Genomic DNA, 15,959 nt, shown 5'->3' on the forward strand with positions numbered 1-15,959 from the left:
GCTGCTAGAACAAGTGCCTTTACAAGTACGACACAACACGTGGTTCATGCATGATGGCACTCCTGCACATTTCAGTCGAAGTGTTCGTACGCTTCTCAACAACAGATTCGGTGACCGATGGATTGGTAGAGACCGACCAATTCCGTGGCCTCCACGCTCTCCTGATCTCAACCCTCTTGAGTTTCATTTATAGGAGCATTTGAGAGCTCTTGTCTATGCAACCCCGGTACCAAATGTAGAGACTCTTCGTGCTCGTATTGTGGACGGCTGTGATACAATACGCCATTCTCCAGGACTGCATCAGCGCATCAGGGATTCTGTGCGGCGGAGGGTGGATGGACGTATCCTCGCTAACGGAGGACATTTTGAACATTTCCTGTAACAAAGTGTTTGAAGTCACACTGGTACGTTCTGTTGCTGTGTGTTTCCATTCCATGATTAATGTGATTTGAAGAGAAGTAATAAAGTGAGCTCTAACATGGAAAGTAAGCGTTTCCGGACACATGTCCACATAACATATTTACTTTCTTTGTGTGTGAGGAATGTTTCCTGAAAGTTTGGCTGTACCTTTTTGTAACACCCTTTATTTGTGAACCACATCTATGAGAAATAATACAGAAATATAACTAAAATACATTTTGTAGAAATGAGTGGGGTTACTTTGCTCCATTGTTTGATTGGTGCAAAGTAGCCCCACGACTGTGGAAAATGTAACCTCACTTATTTATTTTTTAATAAGATAAAAACAGACGCAACTGCATTATCAGATGAAGTAAATTTTAATTCAGCTTTGAATTGTACTTTCAGTAATAAAATTCTGTTCTGTAGAGACAACTTTCCCAATGCAAATTTCAGCTTAATAAATAACACTTCAACTCAGTGGCTTCCAGTCAACAGCTAAACATGAAAAGGCAGACCCAGAAAGTGCTGGAAGACTGTGATGCCATCTTTGATTTAAAGCTGAGAGCTTTTGAGTTTAGTTGAAGATTTTACCCTCCAAAGGGCTTTGAATTTTTTTTCATTTCTGGAGCAAAGTAACCCCCATAAGAGCAGTGTAGCCACAGTTTACAGTATTTAAAAAAGCACTTTTTAACATTTCACTTGAACAGTTTTGTGGCGAATTTTCTGTTGCAACTGTGAGGATAATATTTCTGATTGTGGTCAATAACCTATAGAACGTATAATACGAAACACCAATAACTGTTCAAACATCAACTGAGATGTACCGGACAGCTAATTAGCTAAGGTTATCGTATGACTCACATTACATTCCTGCCACTAACCACTACTCGTGGTTGTAATTATACTGATAACTAAACTGATGGATTCCACCTATGTCGTTATTTAACTGTAAGCCCATCTGAAGTATTCAATACTGCAAACTATAATATACAGCTTAAACTCTATTTCTTGGCACACATCAATTTGTCTAAACCTTAAAAAAAGTTCTTTGTGTTTAATTACCAGTATGATTGCGTTATAGGAATGAAATTTGGTTACATATATGAAGTGGCTATGGTGCTAACTGTGTTAGAAGTGCTGCAGCAAATACGTTTTGTTGGATACTTTTGTAAACTAAATTGGCTTCCGTAGTAAACCAGATCTTCAAATGACGGTTGTTTCACTAATTCTCTAACGTTGCAGATACCGAAATGCAACTAGAAAATGGTACTGCTGCCACCCTATAGCGCAGTGTGCAATTTTTGGTTATCCCTGGGGTCTTCTGCAGTTGAATGCGAAGTAAGAGTCGTTACACAAAAGTTGGTGATATTCATCCTTTCTGTGGATTGTTGTTTAAATAGTTTTGGGCTGTAACTGCACGGCGACTGCCAAGCTGTGGCTGCCTCAACACTGTGCAAGTGATGCGTGCTGTCGTGTGGAGCCAATACCGTGGTACCCTCAACTCCCGTGAGTCCAGCATATACTAATGCATGGTCTTCAGAGGAAACAGCGACAGGCCCGGAGCTGGAACAAGTCCTGTCCATTCACTCCCCTCCACACCTGTCCCTATGCTATCTGGAATGGTCTGGGGTGAAGCACATATTGCATGGTCTGTGGTAGTCATCACTTTGTGGGGTGCCTGTGTTTATTGAGCCAGCTCTACTGTGAGAGCCTTTATTTGTTCCTCGATTTTTGATGCCGTGTTGTACAGAGAGAGAGAGAGAGAGAGAGAGAGAGAGAGAGAGAGAGAGAGAGAGAGAGAGAGGGGGGGGGTGTTGTGTGTGTGTGTGTGTGTGTGTGTGTGTGTGTGTGTGTGTGTGTGTGCGTGTGTGTGTGTGTGTGTGTGGTGGTCATCATGTTTTGTAGTGTGTTGCAGTGCGAGAATTTCTGTGTTCCCCTCCTTTTTGTGGTCTATGTGTTTTGCCACAGCAGTGTTGTATAGTTAAAAGTATTTAAAATGAATTCATTTAACTGTGAAATTTGTGAAAACGAATAAAATTGCCATAAAACTCTGGGATGGCATATTTCCAAAGCACACCCAGAGCAGATGAACGAAATTGTACCTCGTGCTACAAATAATGAACCTTCATGTTCCTACCAGTGCCATATATGCAACAAGAGTTTTACGTGAAAAATAAGTTTAAAACACCAACGACAGAATATTCGTGGTGTAATGCAGCAGCAGCAGTGGTTAAAGTGCGGACACGTACATTTGAAGTGGAGTCTAAAAAGTGCTGTATTGATAATCTCCAATCCACTCATCACGTGAAATCTGAAGATTGGGTGTTCTCTAGTGGAGGGCAATTTTTAAAGTGGAAAGAGGAAATATAATGAGCTACACAATCCAGCTTCATCAAATACTGTGGCATTAAGTTTGTCGACGAGTAACTCTGTCCGAACAGGCCTCGGAAGGCCCGACGGTATTGACCAGATGCCGTGTCACCGTCTCGGCCCAGGGCCGTCACTGGATGATGATACGGAGGGGCGTGTGGTCAGCACACTGCTCTCCTGGCCATTGTTAGTTTGTGTAACCAGAGCCACTACCTATCTATCGAGAAGCTCCCTAGTTTGCCTCAGGACGTCTGAATGTACCCGCTTGGCAGACCGGACTGTCACCCACCCGAGTGCTAGCCAGCCGTACAGCACTTAAGGGGGGTAGGACGTCAAATGGCTGATTTGGAGCAGGAGACGCACCACAGGACATTTTAATTTCCACTGTCTATACTTTTACAAATTAAAAAGACCTTTGGAGATAAGAGAACCACTTGCATGAACATCAAGAGCTGGGATGGAAACCCAGTTTTAAGCAAAGAAGGGAAAGCAGAAAGGTGGAAAGAGTATATAGAGGGTCTATACAAGGGTGATGTGTTTGAGGACAATATTATGGAAAGGGAAGAGGATGTAGATGAAGATGAAATGGGAGATACAATACTGCGTGAAGAGTTTGACAGAGCACTGAAAGACCTGTGTCTCACCATCTGGTGAGCAGGATGTATGAGACAGGCGAAATACCCCCAGACTTCAAGAAGAATATAGTAATTCCAATCCCAAAGAAAGCAGGTGTTGACAGATGTGAAAATTACCAAACTATCAGTTTAATAAGTCACAGCTGCAAAATACTGATGCGAATTCTTTACAGACGAATGGAAAAACTAGTAGAAGCAGACCTCGGGGAAGATCAGTTTGGATTCCTTAGTAATGTTGGAACACGTGAGGCAATACTGACCCTACGACTTATCTTAGAAACTAGAATAAGGAAGGGCAGACCTACGTTTCTAGTATTTGTTGACTTAGAGAAAGCTTTTGACAATGTTGACTGGAATACTCTCTTTCAAATTCTAAAGGTGGCAGGGGTAAAATACAGGGAGCGAAGGGCTATTTACAATTTGTACAGAAACCAGATGGCAGTTATAAGAGCCGAGGGACATGAAAGCGAAGCAGTGGTTGGAAAGGGAGTGAGACAGGGTTGTAGCCTCTCCCTGATGTTATTCAATCTGTATATTGAGCAAGCAGTGAAGGAAACAAAAGAAAAATTCGGAGTAGGTATTAAACTCCATGGAGAATAAATAAAAACTTAGATTAGGAAATGAGACACTTAGATTAGTGAAGGAGTTCTGCTATTTGGGGAGCAAAATAACTGGTGATAGTCGAAGTAGAGAGGATATAAAATGTAGACTGGCAATGGCAAGGAAAGTGTTTCTAAAGAAGAGAAATTTGTTAACATCGAGTATAGATTTAAGTGTCAGGAAGTCATTTCTGAAAGTATTTGTATGGAGTGTAGCCATGTATAGAAGTAAAACATGGACGATAAATACTTCGGACAAGAAGAGAATAGAAGCTTTTGAAATGTGGTGCTACAGAAGAATGCTGAAGATGAGTTTGGTAGATCACATAGCTAATGAGGAAGTATTGAATAGGATTGGGAAGAAGAGAAGTTTGCGGCACAACTTGGCTAGAAGAAGGGATCGGTCAGTAGGACATGTGCTGAGGCATCAAGGGATCACCAATTTAGTATTGGAGGGCAGCGTGGAGGGTAAAAATCGTAGAGGGAGACCAAGAGATAAATACACTAAGCAGATTCAGAAGGATGTAGGTACGGTAAGGTACTGGGAGATGAAGAAGCTTGAACAGGATAGAGTAGCATGGAGAGCTGCATCAAACCGGTCTCAGGATTGAAGACCACAAGGATAACATACTTTTACAAGTAAATTCATAAAACTTTGTCAGCATAACCAGGAAGGTTTCAGGGTTCACACTCGTAGCAGCAGCGGAAGTTCGAAAACGTAACAAAATCATTTGTTTTACATGTGGAATATCATCATTTTTTCACTTACTGTTGGCTGCATTTGTTACTATAGGTACACTTTTCTTCATAAGTAAGAGAGACTGTTCGATGAATTTTGCACAGCATACAAACCATACTTACAAGTGTCTAAAGCTCTAGAATCTATTTAAGTTATGAAAAAATGAACGAGCTGTTACGTTTTAAACTTTATGTTTGGAAAAAAATCTCATTTTGTAGTTAATTATCTCAATTTTTACCACAGTTTTTAATAGATATCGAAAATTCTAGAGTTTCAAACACCTGTAAGTACGATTTGTATGCTGTGCAAAATTCAGCAAAGAATCTGTCTTACTTGTGAAGAAAAATATACCTATAGCAACCAATGGAGCCAAAGTAAGTGAAAAAATGATGATATTTCATATCTCAAAAAAAAAATTCTTTTGATATGTTATTGCACTTCCACTGTTATGAGTGTGAATCCTGAATCCTTCCTGGTGATGCTGACAAAGTTTTATGAATTTATTTGTAGAAGTACAGACAGTGGGAAATAAAATGTCCTATGGTGCCTCTCCTGTTCCAAGTCGGCCCGTTTGACGTCCTACCCGTCCTTAACTTTGGCGATCGGGCGGGAACCGGTGTCGCGACTGCGGCAAGGCCGTCGCCTTCTTGATGACTACTCGAGTTACGTGTGTGTTTCGTTTAGGTCTTTATCCTCAAAGATGAAGGCATAAGACAACTAAAAATGGCAGGTGGTAACAAAATTAATGGAGAGTGCCCTGTGGAGGTGAACGTCCTCTATAAGGAAGGAAGGTGCCTTTTAAGTTTGTGTCGACTCGTGTTGGCTTAAGTCATTTGAATCTGACACCACACGAACGTGAGAGCGTAGCTGCAACCATTGCTGTAGGATGTGGCAGCGTGATCTGTTTTCTGTGTAGAAGTCAGCCCCCTCTGTGGAACAAGTTTTCTCTTGTGACTATTTTCTGGGCTAGTGTTGAACTGCTGCTCATGGGTTCAAGCAGCAGCATCTACTTTTGCCTTCGATAATGTCACTTTTTTTGGCTAGGTGAAATTTCAGCTTTTCCAAAGCTGTTTCACAGAGGAAGACCGCACTGCAGTTCCTTCTCTAAATCCTGGCACAAACGAAAAAACGGCTGACATCGAAATAAGTGTCCAAGGAATAGAAAAGCAACTGGCATCACTCAACAGAGGAAAGTCCACTGGACCTGACGGGATACCAATTCGTTTCTACCCAGAGTACGCGAAAGGACTTGCCCCTCTTCTAACAGCCGTGTACCGCAAGTCTCTAGAGGAACGGAAGGTTCCAAATGATTGGAAAAAGGGCACAGGTAGTCCCAGTTTCCAAGAAGTGTCGTCGAGCAGATGCGCAAAACTATAGACCTATATCTCTGACGTCGATCTGTTGTAGAATTTTAGAACATGTTTTTTGCTCGAGTATCATGTCGTTTTTAGAAACGCAGAATCTACTCTGTAGGAATCAACATAAATTCCGGAAACAGCGATCGCTTTATTTGTTCATGAGACCGAAAAAATATTAGATACAGGCTCCCAGGTAGATGCTATTTTCCTTGACTTCCGGAAGGCGTTCGATACAGTTCCGCACTGTCGCCTGATAAAGTAAGAGCCTACGGGATATTAGACCAGCTGTGTGGCTGGATTGAAGAGTTTTTAGCAAACAGAACGCAGCATCTTGTTATCAATGGAGAGACGTCTACAGACGTTAAAGTAACCTCCGCCGTGCCACAGAGGAGTGTTATGGGACCATTGCTTTTCACAATACATATAAATGACCTAGTAGATAGCGTCGGAAGTTCCGTGCGGCTTTTCGCGGATGGTGCTGTAGTATACAGAGAAGATGCAGCATTAGAAAATTGTAGCGAAATGCAGGAAGATCTGCAGCGGATAGGTACTTGGTTCAGGGAGTGGCAACTGACCCTTAACATAGACAAATGTTATGTACTGCGAATACATAGAAAGAAGGATCCTTTATTGTATGATTATATGCTAGCGGAACAAACACTAGAAGCAGTTACTTCTGTAAAATATCTGTGAGTATGTGTGCGGAACGATTTGAAGTGGAATGATCATATAAAATTAATTGTTCGTAAGGCGGCTACCAGGTTGAGATTCATTGGGATAGTCCTTAGAAAACATCAACAAAGGAGGTGGCTTACAAAACACTCGTTCGACCTATACTTTAGTATTGCTCATCAGTGTGGGATCCGTACCAGGTCGGGTTGACGGAGGAGATAGAGAAGATCCAAAGAAGAGCGGCGCGTTTCGTCACAGGGTTATTTGGTAAGCGTGATAGCGTTACGGAGATGTTTAACAAACTGAAGTGGCAGACTCTGCAAGAGAGGCGCTCTGCATCGCGCTGTAGCTTGCTGTCCAGGTTTCGAGAGGGCGCGTTTCTGGACGAGGTATCGAATATATTGCTTCCCCCTACTTATACCTCACGAGGAGATCACGAATGTAAAATTAGTGAGATTCGAGCGCGCACAGAGGCTTTCAGACAGTCATCTTCGCGCGAACCAGACGCGACTGGAACAGGAAAGGGAGGTAATGGCAGTGGCACGTAAAGTGCCCTCCGCCACACACCGTTGGGTGGCTTGCGGAGTATAAATGTAGATGTAGATTCAAATAATCTTTTTCTTCTCATCCGACTGTGCTTCTTGGATACTGGAGTTAGCATATACAATTACTTGGTCCAAAATTGCTTCTCTCTCATTAATCACAGACACATCTCCAGCATCAGTAACAAGTGCGTCATGATTTTAAAAGAGAAATCACCTCGGCTCTTCCTTTACATTTGGCAAACAACTTGAATGTGGTTACACATATTTAATACTGTAATCGATGTGCGAGAATGCCAGTGAATGCCTATTTCACAATTAGTGCACACTTATCTACCCTTGCAACAGACATTATTATCTTTCACAAGATAAACTTAAGATGATCTTGAGGCAGGTACTTCCCAGCCACTGTTTATTTTAGTGATGAAGTCGTCCATTAAAACAGACTTGTGCCTAATAAGAAAATTGTCGTTTACTTTACTAGTCCTTTCATGATCTCAATAAACCTATCAAACAGCTTCACTGTTACAAATGACATCAGTGCAGATACACCTTTGCCCATTTATTTCACTTGCTTTGCATTACCGTGCATGGGGCGTTCAAAAAATGTCTCTCCGCAGTGCCGTATGATTGTTAGTCGCGCCTGATGTATGATTGTTCCCCTGTCTGGGATACTTCCTTTCAAGTTAGGGTGACCAAAAGTCCCGGAAAACCGGGATTGTTCCGGTTTTCATCCCTGTGTTCCGGCGTCCTGAAAATTTGTTTCGGGACGCTCGAAAGTCCCAGAATTCAGTTTTTAAATACATTTCGTGAAACTTTCTCATATTTTTGGGATTTCGCTATATTAAAGGAAATACAACACAATAAATTCATATAATTTAGCTTATTTGTCTAAAACCTCCATTGTCCCATACTAGTAATCACAGTATCAGTATTGACACACTCAGGCAATAATTTACTTTGAGCGGTACTTTGGCCAACGAGTAATAAGTTGTATTATTGTAACAGAGCTGTGAAACCGTCCGATTGTCACGCCACTTACTCACACACTCATTGTCAGAACAGTGTAGTAGTTGATTTTTTTCAGAGAAACTGCAATAGTTTTTTCTCATACTAGTGGTTTTATTGCTGCAGCACTGTCAAACATAATGCCGAAGCGTGCCTGCTAGTTCATTTTCCGTTATTCCAAGGAATGGTATTTCATTAAGAAAGATCCTTTTTTATTACGAAGCAGAGTGTTCCGTATGTAACTGTTTTAGTATAAGTCATGGTGGACGTTCCGACATAGCTGATCACATCAGGTCAAAGAAACACATTAACAGATGCACTGAACCGAGCTGCTGTAAAACTCTACAAAATTATTTTGTGAAACATGTCAAGTGAAGAGACGAAAGTTCGAGCAGCTGAGCCCACACTAGCCTACCGCACGGTAAAACATCACCAAACTTGTAGGTCTAGTGATTGTACTAATAATCGTAACGGCATTATGTTTCATGATTCTTTCATTGCAAAAAAGTTTAGTTCAGCAAGAACTAAAGTGTCAGCCTTAGTGAAAGGAGTTATTGCTCCCCAGAGTGTAAAGGAAAGCCTTGAATACATCAAAAAGTCTTCTTTCTACGAGATATCCACTGATGCCAGCAATCATAAGGACACTAAAATATTTCCTTTTGTTGTTCAGTTTTTCGATATTAATTAGGGAATTGAGACCAAACTTTTGAAGGTAAGTTCCCTACCTAATGAAACATCTGACGAAATTTCAAGATTTTGTATGAATACTATCGAAATGTTTGATCTTGAGAAAAATAAATGTGTGGCATTTTGTGGAGACAACACCAACACAAACTTTGGTGGTTTAAAAAGACAAGGCAAATGCAACGCATTTACCAAATTAAAGGCAACATTGCATGAAAACATTGAAGGCATAGGGTGCCCTGCACATGTTTTACTCAATAGCGTGCAGATATTTGCTGACAGTTTAAGCTGTGATGTTGAAACTACCGTCATGAAGGTATACTCACACTTTTACATATATACTGTTAGAACAGAGAGGCTTAAGGAGTTCTGTGATTATGTGGGAACTTAATATATGAAAGTAATGTGCCACTCGAAAACTGGTTAGTTATCACGGTTTCCAGCAGTTGAAAGAGTAATCCGCCTGTTAGGACCGTTAAGAGATTTTTTCCTAAATGAAGACAAAGCCCCCAAAATATTGGTTCAGTTTTCCGGTAACCCTTTGAGTGAAGCTTATTTACGGTTCATTCACAGTCAGCTTAGCACTTTGCAGCATGGGATCAAGGAAATTGAGGGAAGCACGAAAAGTGTAATAGAGGTAAATGATGTTTTGAAAAATACTCTGGAAACTGTTACTAAGAGGAGAGAACAACAGTTCATTTCTTTTAATGTTAAATCTGCCGTTAAAAGAGCAAAAGTATCAGAAGCAGCGCAAAGGAGTTTTAGAGAAGAAGTTAACAAGTTTTATGACACTTGTGTAGAATATCTCAGCAAGTGGAGCGCCTCATATTTACCCTCATCGCCGGCGTTTTATTGCATGTTACTGAAGAGAGTGCCGAAATGGGAAAGTGTTGAGGAGGCAGTTTCTTATTTGAAGAGTAAAGTGATTGAAATCGATGATTCCATTCTCTTTTATCAGTTCGGCATACTGACAAATTTTGTTGAAGAAAGTCTTCACAAGTGGAATGATGAAAAAAAAAAAAAAAAACACCATTGGAATGTCATGAGAAGTGGGCGAGTTTTTTTTAAAAAAAGCTGTGACTGTCTTCGGCGTTACTCTGAATTGGTAATAATTGCAAGGTATTTATTTGCAATCCCAGCCCATAATGCCAATGTGGAAAGAATATTTTCGTTCATGAATATCCAGTGGACTGAAGGAAGAAACAGAATGGAGGTGGACTCTCTTGAGGCAATCCTGCAGATCCTGTACAACTACAAAATGGATTGTGCCGAGTTTTATCACTGTGTCTCAAAGAACAAAGACATGATCAGAAAGGCTGGAGGCAGTGAAAAATACCCTTTTCTCCAAAGACAGTCAATTCCATTTGCAAGTGCTCAGTAATATTGAAACTCATGTTAATATTAATTGATTAAAAGTTGAATGGCTGTAAAATTTTGTAAAATCGTAATACATTTCTGTATTACTTTATACGTTTATTAAATGTCATTAATTATACATATAATCTAGATTATATCAATCTTTTGTCTCTTATTAGTTATAATAATCGGGTTAACAAAATCTATCAACAAAACATTAATATTTAAAATTAAGAAACCTGGGTACATGTGGAATGAGGTGTCCATTGGCACCTGGGTGAATGCGTCCTGGTTTTCACCGAAAATAATTTGGTCACCCTACTTCAAGTGGACTCTCCCGACATTCCACTGTTTCGTTTATATCAGCCAGCGTCAATTGTATCGTTGGTGTCTGTCGTTACGTGTTAGTGTGAACGTTTAAGTTTAGTTCCTTTGTCCGTTTGTTTCGGTTTTGTCAGTGTTAAAATGCTAACCACTGAAGAACGTGTGTTTTTAGGCGAACAAGTGTTCAAAGCTGGCGGTAAATACACAGTTTCAGTTCGTCAAACATTTAATTCAGTTTTCCCAGAGACAACACCCCCACACCGCGAAACTGTGTGAGATTTGACTAACAAATTTCGAAGTACGAGTTCAGTGACAGATGCACCGAGAAGTGGTCATCCTAGCTGTTTGTTATAGGATAAATTACTCAATATTTCCGATAAAATGTCTATGAGTCCGAACAACGCAGTCAGAAAACTCGCTAGGAAATCAATGTTAGTGTCGGAACGGCACAAACAGCTGTAAGGAAAAAATTAGAACTTTTCCCATGCAGAGTGACAGTCGTGCAAGAACTGATCATGGCAAGAGACTGCATTATTGTCCATTTTCTTCTGGGGTGCAGTGAAAGCAACTGTACAAAATCTATCGGTGAATTGAAACCTACAATATCCACTTTCACTGCTTCTGTTACAGAAGAAATGTTACAGTGTGTGTTTGGAAACATGATTAGACGAACTAAATTGTGTATTCAACGTTTAATGTGAAAATTTGTAAGTAAAAATGAATATTCAATAAATTAATAACTTGTATTTCAATGAGTCTCATTCCGCTATATTCATTATGGCACGCTTGGCTAACAATCACGTGGCACTGCAGAGAGACTTTTTGAACACCACGTACTTATTTCACACCCTTGTGCATAATCTACTAGTGCATGGTTGGACTGAGTCCAGCTTGCATCCTGTGACAATATTCCCCACACTTCGTAGTTTTTCATATTAGGTGTTGAAATAATGACCAAATTCGGATGTATCTAGATAACTACAGAGATGCTCGCATGTAATGTGCAGCAATTCTTCAAACAAAGCAACATCTCTCACATGCATTAATGCCCTAACAACCTTTTACATCTCATTTCTGTTGTCCCTGTACAGAATTTTAACCTTGATGTTTTACCTTCATGCTCTGTCCACATTCCAGAAAAGTTTCATTTTTAAGAGCTCCTATTGTTCTGTTCCAAGCATTACTCTAGGACTCTGGCAGATCTGACATGAATATCTTGGAGCAAATCTGTCCAAATTGTGACTTTACATAGTTGAAAAATAAAGTCAACTCATCACTGTCATTTCTGTCAGAAATGAGGGAAGTGCATGGAAATCCTTGCCTCATATCATTCATTACTAGTATCAAGGTAAGTTCAAAATCATAGCCGCTTAAGACTGATCATGTCCGTATTTTGCAAATAATTCACTTTATACATTGTTAATTATTACTAACATGAAATCTTTTCATCTTAATTCAAGGTGCAGGTAACATGAAATTTTTGCTTTCTAATTCCAGGTACAGGTCACCATGAATTATTGTTTTGCTTAACTTTGTGTAACTGAGCTGTAACGTGATTGCATCATTCACTTCTGACTGGCTATTAAATGATCTTCATCAAATTCTGAAGGTCTTCCTGAATGTGGAGTGTCACTAGGATCAAAATGATCTTCCTTAAAACGAAAAAAATCATTTTATTGCCCTGCTCCATCTAGTGACATTATCTCCACACATGGTACAAATGTTTCTAGCTGCTTCCACCACTATCACCCCTCTGTTGAGATCAAACAGAAGAATATGTTGGAAATGTTCAGCTATCTTGAGTGGCACTCCATTTTCTAGCATCCACAGCGCCTCTCATTATCTTCAAATGTGAAGACGTCAATACATAAACACAAATAGTGACAGTGCAATGGAAATAACAAATGACAATATAAAATTAACCCATAACAACCAGAAACCAACATCTACATCTACATCCATACTCCGCAAGCCACCTGACAGTGTGTGGCGGAGGGTACCCTGAGTAACTCTATTGGTTCTCCCTTCTATTTCAGTCTCGTATTGTTCGTGGAAAGAAGGATTGTCGGTATGATTCTGCGTGGGCTCTAATCTCTCTGATTTTATCCTCATGGTCTCTTTGCGAGATATACGGTGAAGGTATGTTCTCGAAACTTTAACAAAAGCCCGTACCGAACTACTGTGCGTCTCTCCTGCAGAGTCTTCCACTGGAGTTTATCTATCATCTCCGTAACGCTTTCGCGATTACTAAATTATCCTGTAATGAAGCGCGCTGCTCTCCGTTGGATCTTCTCTTTCTCTTCTATCAACCTATCTGGTACATATCCCACACTGCTGAGCAGTATTCGAGCAGTGGGCGAACAAGCGTACTGTAACCTACTTCCTTTGTTTTCATATTGCATTTCCTTAGGATTCTTCCAATGAATCTCAGTCTGGCATCTGCTTTATGGACGATCAACTTTATGTGATCATTCCATTTTAAATCACTCCTAATGCGTACTCCCAGATAATTTATGGAATTAACTGCTTCCAGTTGCTGACCTGCTATATTGTTGCTAAATGATAAGGGATCTATCTTTCTGTGTATTCGCAGCACACTACACTTGTCTACATTGAGATTCAATTGCCATTCCCTGCGTAATGCGTCAATTCGCTGCAGATCCTCCTGCATTTCAGTACAATTTTCCATTGTTACGACCTCTCGATACACCACAGCATCATCTGCAAAAAGCCTCAGTGAACTTCCGATGTCATCCACCAGGTCATTTATGTATATTGTGAATAGCAACGTTCCTTTGACACTCCCCTGTGGCACATCTGAAATCACTCTTACTTCGGAAGACTTCTCTCCATTGAGAATGACATGCTGTGTTCTGTTATCTAGGAACTCCTCAATCCAATCACACAATTGGTGTGATAGTTCATATGCTCTTACTTTGTTCATTAAACGACTGTGGGGAACTGTATCGAAAGCCTTGCGGAAGTCAAGAAACAAGGCATCTACCAGTTAACCCGTGTCTTTGGCTCACTGAGTCTCGTGGACGAATAGTGCGAGCTGGGTTTCACACGACTGTCTTTTTTGAAACCCATACTGATTCCTACAGAGTAGATTTCTAGTCTCCAGAAAAGTCATTATACTCGAACATAATACGTGTTCTAAAGTACTACAACTGATCGACGTTAGAGATATAGGTCTATAGTTCTGCACATCTGTTCGACGTCCCTTCTTGAAAACGGGGATGACTTGTGCTCTTTTCCAATCCTTTGGAACGCTACGCTCTTCTAGAGACGTACGGTACACTGCTGCAAGAAGAGGGGCAAGTTCCTTCTCGTACTCTGTGTAAAATCGAACTGGTATCCCATCAGGTCCAGCGGCCTCTCCTCTTTTGAGTGATTTTAATTGTTTCTCTATCTCTTTGTTGTCTATTTCGATATCTACCATTTTGTCATCTGTGCGGCAATCTAGAGAAGGAATTACAGTGCAGTCTTCCTCTGTTAAACAGGTTTTAAAAAAGACATTTAGTATTTCGGCCTTTAGTCTGTCATCCTCTGTTTCAGTACCAGTTTGGTCACAGAGTGTCTGGACATTTTGTTTTGATCCACCTACCGCTTTGACATAAGACCAAAATTTCTTAGGATTTTCAGTACATTGAACTTTACTTTTGAATGCATTGAACGCCTCTCGCATAGCCCTCCTCACACTACATTTCGCTTCGCGTAATTTTTGTTTGTCTGCAAGGCTTTGGCTATGTTTATGTTTGCTGTGAAGCTCCCTTTGCTTCCGCAGCAGTTTCTAACTCGGTTGTTGTATCTCGGTGGCTCTTTTCCATCTCTTACGATCTTGCTTGGCACATACTCATCTAACGCAGATTGTACGATGGTTTTGGACTTTGTCCACTGATCCTCAACACTATCTGTACTTGAGGCAAAACTGTTGTGTTGAGCCGTTAGGTACTCTCTAATCTGCTTTTTGTCACTTTTGCTAAACGGAAAAATCTTTTTTAATATCTCTATTTACGGCTGAAATTATCAATGCCGTAACCGCTTTATGATCGCTGATTCCCTGTTCTGTGTTAACTGTTTCAAATAGTTTGGGTCTGTTTGTCACCAGAAGGTCTAATATGTTATCGCCACGAGTCGGTTCTCTGTTTAACTGCTCAAGGTAGTTTTCAGATAAAGCACTTAAAAAAGTTTCACTGGATTCTTTGTCCCTCCCACACGTTATGAACGTTTGAGTCTCCCAGTCTATACTGGGCAAATTAAAATCTCCACCCAGAACTATAACATTGTGGGGAAATCTACTCGAAATATTTTCCAAATTATCCTTCAGGTGCTCAGCCACAACAGCTGCTGAGCCAGGGCGCCCATAGAGATATCCAATTACCATGTCTGACCCTGCTTTAACCGTGACCTTCACCCAAATCATTTCACATTTTGGATCTCCGTCAATTTCCTTCGATACAAACTTTTGAACCAACCTAAAACAAAGGTTAGTTACCCATGGCAGATGCAAGAACTTGCAGGTATATTGTTTGCATTCAGTGTACAGTCCATGTAACTATTGTAAACACTTTCAACCATTCCAGAAAACTATAGATATAAAATACCTGACCACAAGAAAATGGCATCTCTGTCAGAGTATTTCTGTGATAGTAGTCCAAAGAATGATAATATTGACAAACAGTTACACTCATATGGATAACGTGCTTCAAAACTTATTGTATTAGAATGTAGGCTTCGATGAATGTAAGAAGATTAGTGCCTAACAAATATGTAGAACATTTTGTAAAATATTTGTAAGCTGTTCCACGCTTACATTGAATCTTATGATTCATTACTGTTATAGTATAGCATACCTTAATCATACAACTCAGAGAATAAAAAACCGCTTAAATATTAATTGTTGCATCTAAATTGGGAAGAACCTTGAAGAATGTGTTCAGTTTTATTTCTGTGGGGTGTATTACACAAGCAAAAAATAAATCTGTATTTTGCTTATCATAAATTTAACAATCACTGTAATTGTTCACCAGTTTCACTTGCACAAAACCAAGAACCACATTTAATTTTCCCTCTTCACAAACAGTCCTCGACAATTTCTGAATAGGAAGTGTAAACTGTCAGTTCTTTGTCGCTCCAAAACATGTGTACCATACAAATCCTGCAAGTAAAATTGATTTTTTTTGTCCTTTTGGTCACATTGCGCCAAACTGATCATGCCCAAACTACAGAAACATTAACATACATTGAACAGCCGAAGAAACTGGTAC

The sequence above is a fragment of the Schistocerca gregaria genome, chromosome 11, assembly GCF_023897955.1.
Source record: "Schistocerca gregaria isolate iqSchGreg1 chromosome 11, iqSchGreg1.2, whole genome shotgun sequence".
Taxonomy (NCBI): domain Eukaryota; kingdom Metazoa; phylum Arthropoda; class Insecta; order Orthoptera; family Acrididae; genus Schistocerca; species Schistocerca gregaria.